The 14,141-nt window shown below is 34.5% G+C and overlaps 1 protein-coding gene across 7 annotated transcripts in view; it reads right to left on the minus strand.

Moving 5' to 3' along the window:
- LOC106870506 (ras-specific guanine nucleotide-releasing factor RalGPS1) overlaps window positions 1-14,141 on the minus strand; it is a 208,003-nt gene that overhangs the window by 69,517 nt on the left and 124,345 nt on the right. The window lies entirely within an intron of this gene.

The raw sequence follows: 14,141 nt of genomic DNA on the forward strand, positions 1-14,141 counted from the left end.
TGTGATTGAGCTAACTGCAACAAATTTAAGCTCAGTTTTGAAACCACAGAGCTTGTATTACAAATGAAATATGAGCTGTGTTATGTGTACTTTAACAGCAACTACTAAAAAAGAGACTGATGCAAAAAGCGTCCATCTAATGATTGCGCAACATAATAGAATAAAATTATTGAAGCTAAACATCAAACATCTAGCAGCTAACATTTCAGAAAAGTTACCATTAGTAACAGGTTTTACAAATACTCCTCAGAGTATGAGGCAATAAATACTAAAGAAAAAAAAAGAAAAAGAAAACATTTTCCAGCAATTATGTAAATGAAATTTAAGAAAAGAGGTAAAAAAAAAAAATTAGAATTATGAAAGCTACAAAAACAAAAAAAAACTAAGAAATTAGTAGAGCATCTCAGAATTCATATTCTTGTGACAACAGATGTGACATGACAGTTATATTTTACACCACTCTTTCGTGAAATACAATTTAGTTACTGAAGCTAAATAATAAGAATTGGCAATGGGAAGGATGGGATTAATGAAATGAAACAATGGTAATAATTAAACAAACCTAATTCTTGGAACAACCTTAATGAAAAGGAGAGACTATGAGAAAGAGAGAGAGAAAGAGAAGAGTGGGAGGCTGAGACAGACTATCTTTGTGATTGAGGCAGACATATTTCCTTTAGTAATTTTTGCCTGTACATCATGAATTTATCAATATGGTCTGTTGTACACTAGCTATTCTGCACAGCCCTTAAGTAAAGCCTGAGTCTGAATTCAGTGGCAGAGAGAAACTAAACCACTGAAGGATTTGGTTCTTTACAAAAAAAAACTGTAAAAGTAAAACACCATAACAAATAAATACACATAGCCAATAACAAATGTCTATTTTTCTCTTTGTAATTTATAACTCTAAACAATACTGGGCAACACAATTCTTCAGAGAGAAAACACAAGATATCCTTAAAGTCAGTTTCGACCAAAGACGAATATAGTTAGAGTAACCAAACTCTGAACAGTAACATTAACTCAACAAATATAGCAAATTCATCATCCTTTTGATATTTTTCATTACCATCATTATCATAATAGTTTCTAAAATAAAATAGCTTATTTTTATAATGCAAAATACAATTTTTTTCTTAAAGAAAATTCAATAAAATTTTAACACATTTTCAAATGTTTATGCTTTTGCAGATATGGTTTTCATTTGTTACAAAATTACAGCTCTAAAATCCAATATGGCTAGTTCTTTGGCTGACTGCAAAAACAGGAATTGTACTGGGTGTGGCAGTAAAAACAGAATCTATATAAACAGTTGTCAGGAGCAACCAAAGAAAGGTGAAGGGCAGAAACATATTTTAAAATTAAGACAAGTCAACAATTTCGTTAAAGAAGTCATTGTTGCTTTCTAAACAAAATAAATAAGTAGAACAGGTAATTTCTTAAGTTCTTTCCCCACAGCAACACAAGATAACATCTAAACATCTTGTACATTATACTACACCTTGTTCTGTCCTCATATTTACAGACAAACACACACTTACTCACTATGTAAAACAAAGAACACTGTAAAACAGTTTAGTATATAACTCCATACAAAATTTCAGATTTTGTTACCCCCACCTCACCTAATTTTCTTAGCTGTTTCTTTATCCATTATAAAAACATAATAATTACAATAAACAAAGAACCAACAAGATGCCCAGTCATTAAATAGACAGACTGTTTAAGATTTAATTCCTGACTTTGTTTACTCCTTCAGTTAACTATCAATTTTGAAAAATTAATTTATGCAGAAGTTTCCAAGCACCATGTAGCCCAAAATTTCATAAAGCACGCTATAAATTCATTTCCAGTTTTCCCTTATAATTCTCAATAAAAAGCATTATTTAGAAAAGCAATTTACACACCAAGTTAAGAATAATACACAAAATTCAATGCCATAAATATTTACATGCTTATTTAAACTACAATTAACATTTTAGTTTTACATAAATACGATTCTGACTATGTAATACTAACTTGGCTTTTTAAAGCTCAATAGTCATTTAACAACAAACAACCTCATAAAACATATTTACTAACTACTTCAACCTTCATCGCTTTTTAGTCTCTGCTTCCTTTCTGTTCTTTCAATTAAGAATATCTTATATCTATATAATGCACATGTATGTACGGGTGCATTTACTCATACTTGTGTTTCGCTGTGTGTGTGTGTGTGTGTACACATGCATGTGAATGGACAGACCCATTTAACAAAATTATGTATATGCAAACATGTTCTTTCCCAATACACTATGTGTGTACCGGAATGGGTGTATGTATATAAATTTATATATATCCTTTGTTACTATAAATATATGTAGAATCAGATTTACTACTACTAGAAAAATTCGGTCACTCTAAATTAAGAGTATTGAATGAGAGTCTTTGTAAACAAATACCCTTCTCTAGGCACAGTGGTTGTCTCTGGCTTCCTCTACTTAACCTGCCTCCTTTAAACTCCACTTTTACACTTTACTTAGCTTGGGGTATTACTTCTGTTTACCTTTACTTTCTAATTTCTGAGCTTCATCCCTTTTCATTCACCTTAAATCTCACACTTTTGATCCTCTAACATCACTTCACTCAACCTAATGCCATCAATTCCATTACCTCAAAAGTGATGAAAACTATAGTAAATGGCCACTTCCTTTCTCACCTGTAATTTTTTTCCCCCTCCTAAGTAACCACTAGTATCACATCTTACAGCCAGTTTTTCTTAAGATTCAATGAAAACAATGGTATTGTAAATTTCAACGAATGTAAAGACTTCAATCATGTCTGGCATAAACAGCCTTTGAAGCCAAGTTGCCAGCCGACTTCCTCTCAGCTCTTAGTTCAGAGGCTTATAATCAGACACACAGCATATATTAGTGGGGTTCTTTCTGTGTCTCGTATCCTATCATCTCTATTGTACCTCAAGATTCAGCTTTGTATCCAACACACTTCTTTCTGTATACACATGACCTTATCACAGCCACACCAAAAGAACTCCTATAGAAATGAAGCTACTCTTCTTTCATTCCCCAGTAACAATTGTCAAAATGCAATCAAGAAAATATCTGAAACACTACACCTTCCATACACATCAACAAAACAATTAAAACCTTCACAAACTTTGCAAATGTTATACCTCACAATATCTTACACCATTTTGTGGCAACCACACAATTATAACAGAGCCAAAATTGTATTTAAAAGGCTAGGCTTCTGTCTGATGATCATAAAATACCTCAACATCAAATAGCTGCTGACCCACCTAAGAATATTGTTTATGTATTTAAGATCGAGGAAGTTCACATATTTACACGTTTCAGATCACATCTAAAATAGGTCATGGGTGTGTGTGATTATCAAAAACATGTTATAACTAACTACTAACAATCCAACCTGTACACACTGTATTCCTAAAATTATTACAACAGCTACTAAACTAACAACTTATGTATCACCTTTGTTAAAATCCAACCAATTATCCCATCTCACTCTCTTCCAACCATTATCACTACTATATCTCATTTCACATCATCATTTAACATCTGTTTTCCATGCTGGCAAGGGTTGAACAGTCTGACAGGAACTGGCAAACCAGAGCACTGCACAAAGCTCCACTGTCTGTTTTGACATGGTTTTCATGGCTGGATGCCCTTCTTAATGCCAACCACTTTACACAGTGGACTGGGTGCTTTTTACATAGCACCAGCACTGGTAAGGTCTGTTTTGGCATGGTTTTCACAACTGGATACCTTTCCTAATTCCAATCACTTCACAGAGTGGGTTGGGTGCTTTACATTTAACACCAGCACCAGCGAGATCTATTCTGGCATGATTTTCACAGCTGAATGGCCTTCTAATGCCAACCATTTAGAAGAGTGGATTAGGTACTTTTCACATGGCACCAGTACAGTCTGTTTTGGCATGGTTTTTTTTTTTATTTCTACAGCAAGATGCTCTTCCTAATGCCAACCAATTTTCAGAGTGGACCGGATGCTTTTTACATGGCACAAGCACCAGCGAGGTCTGTTTTGGCATGGTTTTCATGACTAGATGGCCTTCCTAACACCAACCATTTAGTAGACTGAGTGCTTTTCATGTGATACCAGCACTGGAACAGTCTATTTTGGCATGGGTTTTATTTTTACGGTTGGATGCTCTTCCTAATACCAACCACTTTACAGAGTGGAGTGGGTGCATTTTACATGGCACCAGAACCTGCGAATCCACATCTATATTAAACACTTAACCTTTCCTTCCCATAGCTACATCTAAAACTTCTTCTAAACCACACCTTACCTATAAGTATCAATTAACAGAAGTTCGAGACAAATATCATCGATACTGAACTCACCATCTTCTGAAGACTTGCAAAAAGCATGGTGTTCAGAGGTTGGGGAGTTCTTTTTTCACCAAAATCTGATTATACCGATGATGATAAGTGCCCTATCTTAATATATAATAGTATATATTTACCTATATATACTATTATATATTTTCCTCCATTGAAAAATGTTTGATACATTTTCAATCACCAGTTTTGAAATGGAACTATACTGTTCATGCAAGCTTATGGAAGGGTTATCTAAATAAAGTGAAGAAAAGCTCGTGTAAATAGAGGTTTGGACAAACAGAACAAACAATGTGTTTTCCTCAAAGTGTACTATGTCCCGTTTGCTAAATATTCTTCAAAGTCTTGAAAATGACTCCAAACATGAATAGTAGTTCATTTATTTTTCCATGCAGGCATATATTGGACAAGACTTTTGGAGGCAATATTCTAGAGCTAGAAACTTTTCCTGGTGCCAACTCATATTTGTTTTCCAGAGCAAGTCCTTTAATCCACTGGTCTTTACACATCAAACCAGTGAGGTGCAGGATATATTGTACATGTGGGATATAAACATCAGTGCTGCACAAGCACACACACACACACACACACACACACACACACACACACACACACACACACACACACACACACACACACACACACACACACACACACACACACACACACACACACACACCCACACACACCCCAGGCATTCATATGATTTTCAATTATCAAATTTCACTCCCAAGGCTATAAAAGACACCTGTCCAAAGTGCCATGCAGTCGGGTTGAACCCAATACTATAATGAAAAAGTAAGCTTCTTATCCACACAGCTATGATTGCATCTAACAATAATTCAGCTGAAAGAAAATATTAACTATTTGTAAATTACTGAGAACCAAATTAACACTCCCCCTCCTCCTCTACCACCACCACTCCATCCTGTCAAAAGAATAAGGTATTAATACATACAGATTCTTGTACTGATAAGCTATCAGATATGCAAAACTATCAAGAATAATGCTCTGCTTCATCCTAGGATTTCATAAGTTACTGTTTTAATAGAATTTTCCACACTAGCTCTCATCCAGGTTCTTCTAATAATACTATCTCCAGTCAATCTTATTGGTTAACTTTTTACTAACAACAGTGCATTTCATAAATTTAAAAATAATTACTTCAGAAGCATTACTTTGAAAAATAAAATGCACCAGTTGTCAAGATAAAATAAGAGTGATATAAGAAAATTGGTATAATGTTGAGGAAAAAAAATAATAGTACTAAAATAAATTTTTATTTAAATCACTAACACTTTGCAACTCATTTTTTACATCATAACAATGAAAATCAAACAAATGAACTTGCTCATATCAAGATCTTCAAAGATAGAAGCAAACTATTATAACAAAGCAAATTACAAGCCAACAAGGAAGCCTGTAAGTGGTCAATCAATCTGCTTACAAACAACAGTCAAATCTTCCTCAAATCACACCCTAAAGTCTTTAAAAAACAGTTAAGGACACATTAGATACTGTAACCTTAACTACCCAAAAGAGACAAGATGGTTACAGATTGGGATGCCTATGATCAAAGGGTTTATACCCCAGCCATACTCAAAATTGTCAATGCATGAAATAAACTACCTGTATCCATTGTTAGCTGCCAAGATATTCCTTCAAAAATTCCATTATTTAACTTTTAACATGGCATGTATGGGGCTCTGAATAGATATAGTACCTCTGGTGTCTGGCCACTGCACCATGTTGGGGATGTTTAGGTGGACAAGGATCACTGGTCCTCATTCAACTCCTAATCTCTCCCCTGATGGCTCTTAGGCACCCCCACTTCAGTTGCTGAGCTAAACCAAGTGAGGGGATGGTGGGTAACATTGCACCAATAAATGAAAGACTCCAGGTAAGGTTTCCCAAAGAGTCATCAGTTAGTTCAGAGAAACTTGCTCAGGTCAACAGCCAAGTGTTCAGGGCAAGTGCATCTCAGAAGCACACAGTTGTGGCTAACAGCAGCTTGGAAAGGAATGGGCATCGCCAGACTAACCTGACCATGTTTGTCCTGTTGTCAACTGGTTTGTCATGATGAAGATAAACAAACCAGGATTCATACCAAATTGGTCATTGCCCAGGATATAGAAGACAGAGAGAAATGGCAAAATCTGGTTACAAGGTCATCAATAAATGCCCCATTGACCACAAGGTCAAGGGGGGAAGATGATGGGAAGGAGGAGATGGATGGGGTAGAGAGGGGGTGGGAGATGGATGGGGTAGAGAAGGGGTGGGAGATGGATGGGGTAGAGAGGGGGTGGGAGATGGAATTGACACTTTTTTAATTTCGCAGTGAAATGAATTTTTTTAAAATCCTTAAAAGAAAGTTCAAATGAAGCCAAGATGGCTGAATGAGAAAATGCTTCCATAAATCATACTCATGAAATAATAACTTCTTAGCCCTTTTGATATCAACCTGCCTCAGACCCTCCCTGATTCTAAGATATAAACTTCCTTTAGCTTCATAATGATCAAACTATTTTACTAAATTCATCATTTTCAGAATTAATTAAAACAAAAACAATAAATTCCAACAGAAATGGACAGAGAAGTGTAGATGGAAACTGGCTTCCAGTGGAAACTGGCTTCCAGTGGAAACTGGCTTCCAGTGGAAACCAGTTTCCATCTACCAAATTCCACTCATGTGGCACTGTTTAATTTGAAGTTACAGTAAAAGACAATTGCTCAAGCTGCTGTGCAGCAGGATTAAACTCAGATCCAATGCGACTGTGAAACAACTTCTTTGACCACACAGCTGTGTGTGTGTGTACATGACAAGGTTAGAGACTTAATAGATAGAATGGTAAGTAGTAGGTAGAGAAGCAGATAGAATAGGAAAGAGACAGATGGAGATAAATATAGATAGCTCTAAGAGATTTATATCTACCTATATATCTACACACACTGAGTAAATTTGTATATTTGCTAAATTAAATTTCAATCTAAAAATAACTCTACAAGAAAGAAGCAATAAATTTGGTTGTAAAATGTATACATGATTAACTGGCCTCAATTCTAGGCCAATATTTATTCTATCAACGATGAAAGGCAAAATTTGAACTCTGATTGTGAAAAAAGAAAATGAATAAATAATAAATACCATAACACATTTTATCTGACACTTCAATTCTACTAATCCATTTCCATAAGTGATGTGCGAACCATTTATTTAAATGATTCTTACTTTTATTTTGAAAATATGTCATTGCATACTTTTAATAAGAGATGCAGCTCTTGTAACTATTTCATTTTAGAATTTTGAGAAGTTCAATGGAAGAAGCATGTTTTCCTTTTGCATTAAATCCTTGGCAAAAGACTTTGCAATCTAAATGCAAATTGTGTTACAGAATATTTTGAGAAGTTGTTCTTGGCATTCTGAATGACTTCTAATAAAATGTCTTAAAAAATGAGAAAAAGGACATAAATACAGAAGGAAATATATTTGCCAGTCCAAGAAGGACATCCAGGAAATGAAAAACAGTCGATTATTCGTGCGTGCGTGTGCGTGTGCGTGTGTGTGTGTGTGTGTGTGTGTGTGTACATATATACACATATCATCATCATCATCATCGTTTAACGTCCGCCTTCCATGCTAGCATGGGTTGGACGATTTGACTGAGGACTGGTGAAACCGGATGGCAACACCAGGCTCCAATCTAATTTGGCAGAGTTTCTACAGCTGGATGCCCTTCCTAACGCCAACCACTCAGAGAGTGTAGTGGGTGCTTTTACGTGTCACCCGCACGAAAACGGCCACGCTCGAAATGGTGTCTTTTATGTGCCACCCGCACAAGAGCCAGTCCAGGGGCACCGGCAATGATCTTGCTCATATATAGATAGATAATATAGACATGTACATGATGGACTCTCCTGTTGAAGACCAAGTATGAGCATTCAGCTTTTGCCAAATAAGCTGCACAAATGATTTGTTTATACTGATCAAATGTTCATGCTACACATTAGCTCACTCCCTCCATCAAATTGACTTTGCATGAACAGGTGCACAGTGTACCACATGTCAGGTGTCAAAGTGATTGCCGAGCAATACAAGATGAAGTGTTTTGCTCAAGAACACATTGCATTACCCAGTCTAGGAACTGAAACCACAATCTCGCGATCATGAGTGCAACAACCTTAACCACTAAACCATGCACCCTCACAATAAAATGAAGGAGAATCCAAAGTGGAATTGGTGGTCTGCAATGGTAATACTGGTGTGATTTTGTAAAATCAACAAAGAGAACACTGATCTTGCCATGGGGAGTGGAAAATCTATTTCAGACAGAGCTTTTCTCCAGGAAGAAGTTGACAGGAGTGAAATTAAAAACAGACAATAGATGTTTACGTCTTCTAAGTTAGAAAAAATGATAAGGAACATAAGACCACAGGAGCTTCATGTGTGGACAGGGCGTGGCAGGAGAGAGAGACTGAGAGAGGTAGATGGAAAAAGGAATGAAATGAGAACTGGGCTAAAGCAAAAGCGAGGTGAGAGAGCAGTTGAAGGTTGGGAAAGGGGTTACTAAATGAAGAGAAGGTGTAGGAGAACAAGAAAAAAACATTAATTTAAACCTGTCAGTGACAAGGTGCTAAATTCAAATATGAAACATTTCTGCAATATTCAGAGGATATGTAAAGAAACATGCAGTCACACACACACAGCATGAAAGACAAGTGTTAAATTATGATCATGACACACACATACAGAGAGAGACTTCTTTCAGTTCCCTTCTATCAAATCTACTCGCACGGTTTTGGTCAGCCCAGAGTTCTAGTAGAAAACACTTGCCCAAGATGCAGTATAGTGCAACTGAACACAAAACCATATGGTCTAGTGTATGCTTTGGTATAGTTTCCACAACTAGAGGACCTTCTGCCAATCAATCACTTTACAGCATTTATTGGGCACTTTTTCATGGCACCAACATCAGTGAAGTCTCCGTCCAGCTTGCAAGACTAAACTAAACCCCTTCAATTGACTGGGGTTACAGTAAAGAGCAAGACAGCTTATGTCAGCTACATTATATGATTCACTAGAAATTGTTTAAATTGGAAAAATTTTTTAATATTTGCTAGTTAAATAGATTTTTTAGAGCAACATAGATTAAAAATAATGTTTATTTTCCTGGTTTAATATTTTTACTGTCACTGATCTCTGTCACTCCAGTCTTGCAACTAACACCTATTCAACACCAATGTTTTATTCCTTCTTGGACATTTATATTGCATTTCTGTCACCAAATTCCAATGGGATATCATACGCAAAATCATTATTTTAAAAACTTATGAAAAATCTTTTCTTTTGCAAAAGAAATTGCAATCAAAATAATGACAAATATTAATCATTTAACAATGACTAATATTTATTTAATGAAGGTAATTAACATATTGATAAATGAAACAGAATAATCATATAAGCTTCCTTCTGAATACAAATTTTGAAGCATTGCCATGTTTACAAGTGGTCAGAAAGTTAGTCTAATTATCTTTTAACAATAGAAAGGCCTTTCTTCTGCTTCCAGTTTTAACCAAACGGAATTATGGAACAACCAACAAGTATCAACTGTGACTGCTTGATTGCTAGCCAACATAAGATCTCCTTAACAGCTAATACAACACAGAACAAAAACTAGTTCTTATCTTCCATGTCAACAGCTAAAGACAGCAGTACTTTTCTGTAGATAACAGCATTGGCATTTAATAAAAATAAATCTAAATGCTGCAAAACAAGTGAAGCAGAAATGCCAACAGCCTACAGACAGACTACTTTAGCTATTTCCACCCCAACCTCTAACACATGAGCAAAGTAGACATTCAGTTGGTAATGTCCTCCTATCTAATAATTAATGGAGGATTTATTAAATGGACTGATATGTTTCTATCAAGAGCTAATACTTGGCAAAAATGGGAAGAACAAAGGATACTAACCTAAATCTCTTGATAAACCAACCTGCCTGAGATTGACTGTCATTCTCATGAATATAAAAATTCCTCATTCTAAAGTATTCATATTTCAATTAAAATTCCAATAATTTTATGTAACAACCTTTTTTGTCCAAACACCAGATTAATAATGAAAAAGTTATTTCTTAAATCATTCCAAATTTTGGGATTTTCAAATTTTATTGAACTATGAGAACAATATATTTCATTAGAAATATGGCCACACAAGGGTTAATTAAGTTAGAACTAATTTAGAATATCCCAAAGATATAGAGAAAAGCAATATCAAGCTAACTGAAATTATAATTCAACATCTTGTGTGTAAATAATCCTTTCTACTATAAGCACAAGGCCTGAAACTTTTGGGGAGGGAGCTAGTCGATTACAGCAACCCCAGTGCGTAATTAGTACTTATTTCATCAACCCTGGAAGGATGAAAGGCAAATCAACCTTGGTGGAATTTGAACTCAAAACAAAGACAGAGACGAAATGCTGCTAAGCACTTTGCCCAACATGCTAACGATTCTGCCAAATGCACAAACACACATAAATTTGACTGAATAATATATATAGGCCCAATTTCTTTAAACAGAAAATCTAAAATCAGCATATCCTAACACTTTAATGCTCATACCAACATCGTAAGACATCACACAAACCACATTTGCTGTGTCTTGACAACATCATTATTTAATGTCCATGTTCTGCAGTTTAGACAATGCAACAGAATCCAACAAGCCTGAAGGTGTTGGTCTCCTGTGTCTGTTTCGGCAAGGTTTTTACACCTGGTTGCCCTTCTTAATGCCAGCCACATCACAGAGTGCATTGAATGTCTTTTTTGTAGAACCAGCACTCGTGAGGTCACTAAGTAACTTGACAGACAAAACTCCTTCACAGAGTGGGGATGCAGTATTGAGGAAGGTGGCTTTGCACTAGATGCAGAGGAGCTGAAGTAGGAAGGAGAAACATTACGCAATGTCACTTAACACTAAAACAATGATGTTAAGTACATGCTAAAGCTGGAAGTTAATAATTCCAGAAGTTCTCACAAGTTGGAAATACACATGCACTAATAAAGAAATGTAGTGTGAGAAACTAAGTCAAAAGTTCAGTGATATTTAATGCAGTAAACTAGGTGACATATCAGTTTCAATTAGTGTTCCATTGTACTAGAATAGTTACTACAAAGATCTTAATCCATAGCAACCCAAATGGAGGATGCACATTATTATAGCACATTTGAGATGTAAATAGTCCAAAAGCTTGATCAATACTCAGAACAGTAAATTAATGGAATTGATAGTTATGTCTCATTACATTCTATTCCATCAGAGCTGGCTGTCTCTTTCATCACCACAGGGTTGTATAGTTATACAAAAAATTTACCCAAAATACCTAAAATGCTAAGAAACTCATTGACAATCCAAAATTGATTAAAAATTATATATACATATATATCTTCAGGTACTATGAACACCGTTGTCAGCATATAGAAACCAACACCATCCATAATCTTGTAAAGTAATTTCAACTTGTTTTTGTGTTTTTTCAGCCAAGTCTAAACAGACATTTTTTTATACAAACATTACATAAAAGTTTTGTATACTTTATACAGATCCCCAGTAATGTATCAACTAACATTGATTAATGGTTAGTTAGTTCAGGTTGGAAGCAGAGAAGGTAGGTAGAACATTAACATAAAATAAGAGAGTGTAAATGCTTTAAGATATCTTAATGGTGGCCAGCTTCCACACAGCACAAGTTAATGCTTAAGCAAGTCAACAAATAGTTGAGCAAAACAGAATCTCAGACAAATGGATTCTTTTTTTTCTTTCTTCCCACACAAATAACATCAAATTATCTTCATTATAATGAGTGATACTTTACCAGATCTAACAAAAATTTGAAACCAAAATTTAATATTTAACATGTAAACACACTTATAACACTTCACAACAAATGAAGTGCCCTATCTACATTAATATGAATTAAGCAGGACTAAGTAAAACTATCTGCTATCAACCCATACAGCCTATCATTCAAAAATTATATTTAACTTTATCATACTAAGTTTTCCTGCCATTCTAGCAACTTATCTGCCTCAAATAATATTTAATTAGGTGAGCATCAATAGATTTCATCAAGCTAATTCTTCCCTTTAGATATTTACTTAATAAAATTTGTTTTAACACTTTACCTATGGTTTTGATGAATCTACAAAAAATTTTGGCTACCCTAGCTCTATGCAGTTATCCAACATGCAAGAAATAGTAACCATATCTCAAAGAACCAGGATACATTACGGCAATTAAAAAGAAAAACAGGCTTGTTACACTTGGAATGTCATTGGTCATAAGTCTGTCCAATGAGGGCTGATTTAAGACTAACAACAAATGCTTATACAATAAATCCAAATTGAAGCCATGTATTAATATACAAATAAATATAGTACTTAATCTGAATGACAGAAAAGAAAGAAGTATGAAACTTCTACATTGAGGGATTTCAGAACAAATAATAAGAATGGAATCAGTCCATCTATTGTTATAGATGGACTGCTAGTTATAAGGACCTTACAGAAAGTGGAATATATAGCAATTCAGTACAAAAGCTAGGAATGCTTTAGGACTTTTGTGTTACTGTGAACATCAAGGATAGTAATTTATACTAAATTGCTTAGCTAATGAGATGTACAGGAAAATGTTATTCTTAAACTAAAACTAAGTGTACCAGATGATGCACTAGAAAAGCAATCATGAAACAAAGATTATGAAATGTAAAAGTAGTAAAATTATGTTACTGATATTAGAGCTGCAAGCAGTGTTTGAGATGAGATAAGTTCAAGGAATTGATATATCTAACATGAAGGAAAGGTTTCTCCCTCAGACAAAAGATAAATTAAATGTGAAAGAAATGCGATGCTTATATAGCAGTGAAACGTGGAAGTAGAGACTCTAAAATAACCAAAGAGAAACAAAATAATTATTTTGTTGGGTGTGCTGCTAACTTAAAAAGAAGGTTCAGCACAAAAACAAAAATTGAAAAGGCAAATGGATATCAAGCCCAAGCCTATGAGAAAGTTGAGTATACTATTGTTGTAAATGAATAAGATAAATGAATATTGAAAGCAGGATAAATAAAAGAAGAATGGCTTGGTAATAGGTAATCTTCAGTAAAAATAAAAATTAAAAGTAGAGAGGATAGTGGGCAAAATAATCAGATCAAAACTGATAATATTGAAACATGGTCGAGATACATAAATGGATGTTGTATTCTGTCCATGCCAGTAAAGCAAAAATGTTAAAAAGATAATAGGGTTTGTTGTTCATGCACTTACACTTAACAAATAGTTAAAAAATGCCAAAAAAATTGACAAACTGCCAACATTCTAGTAGCGTCAACTTCCCATTTTGTCAGTAATGATTTATAAACTAAACGGTAGTGCTGAACAATAAAAATGTCTATTTTCTACTCCTTAGCTTGCTAAAACAAATTTCAAACTTTAAACCATCAAAATAATGAGTTCACCAGTTAATATTTGATTTTTTATAAAATGCACAACATTGAGTGTTCTTCGTGAAATGACAGAGACCAAAAGAAAGTAAACCGAATAAAATATGCTACATAATGGTTAATTGCTGTTGTAAAAAAATCATGAATCTATATTTTACTAGGATAAAAGTCAACTTTCTTAAAGAACGTGTTGATCTTCATATAGTTCTAGAAATTTTGTATCATATATATATATATATATATATATATATATATATAT

The sequence above is a fragment of the Octopus bimaculoides genome, chromosome 1, assembly GCF_001194135.2.
Source record: "Octopus bimaculoides isolate UCB-OBI-ISO-001 chromosome 1, ASM119413v2, whole genome shotgun sequence".
Lineage (NCBI taxonomy): Eukaryota > Metazoa > Mollusca > Cephalopoda > Octopoda > Octopodidae > Octopus > Octopus bimaculoides.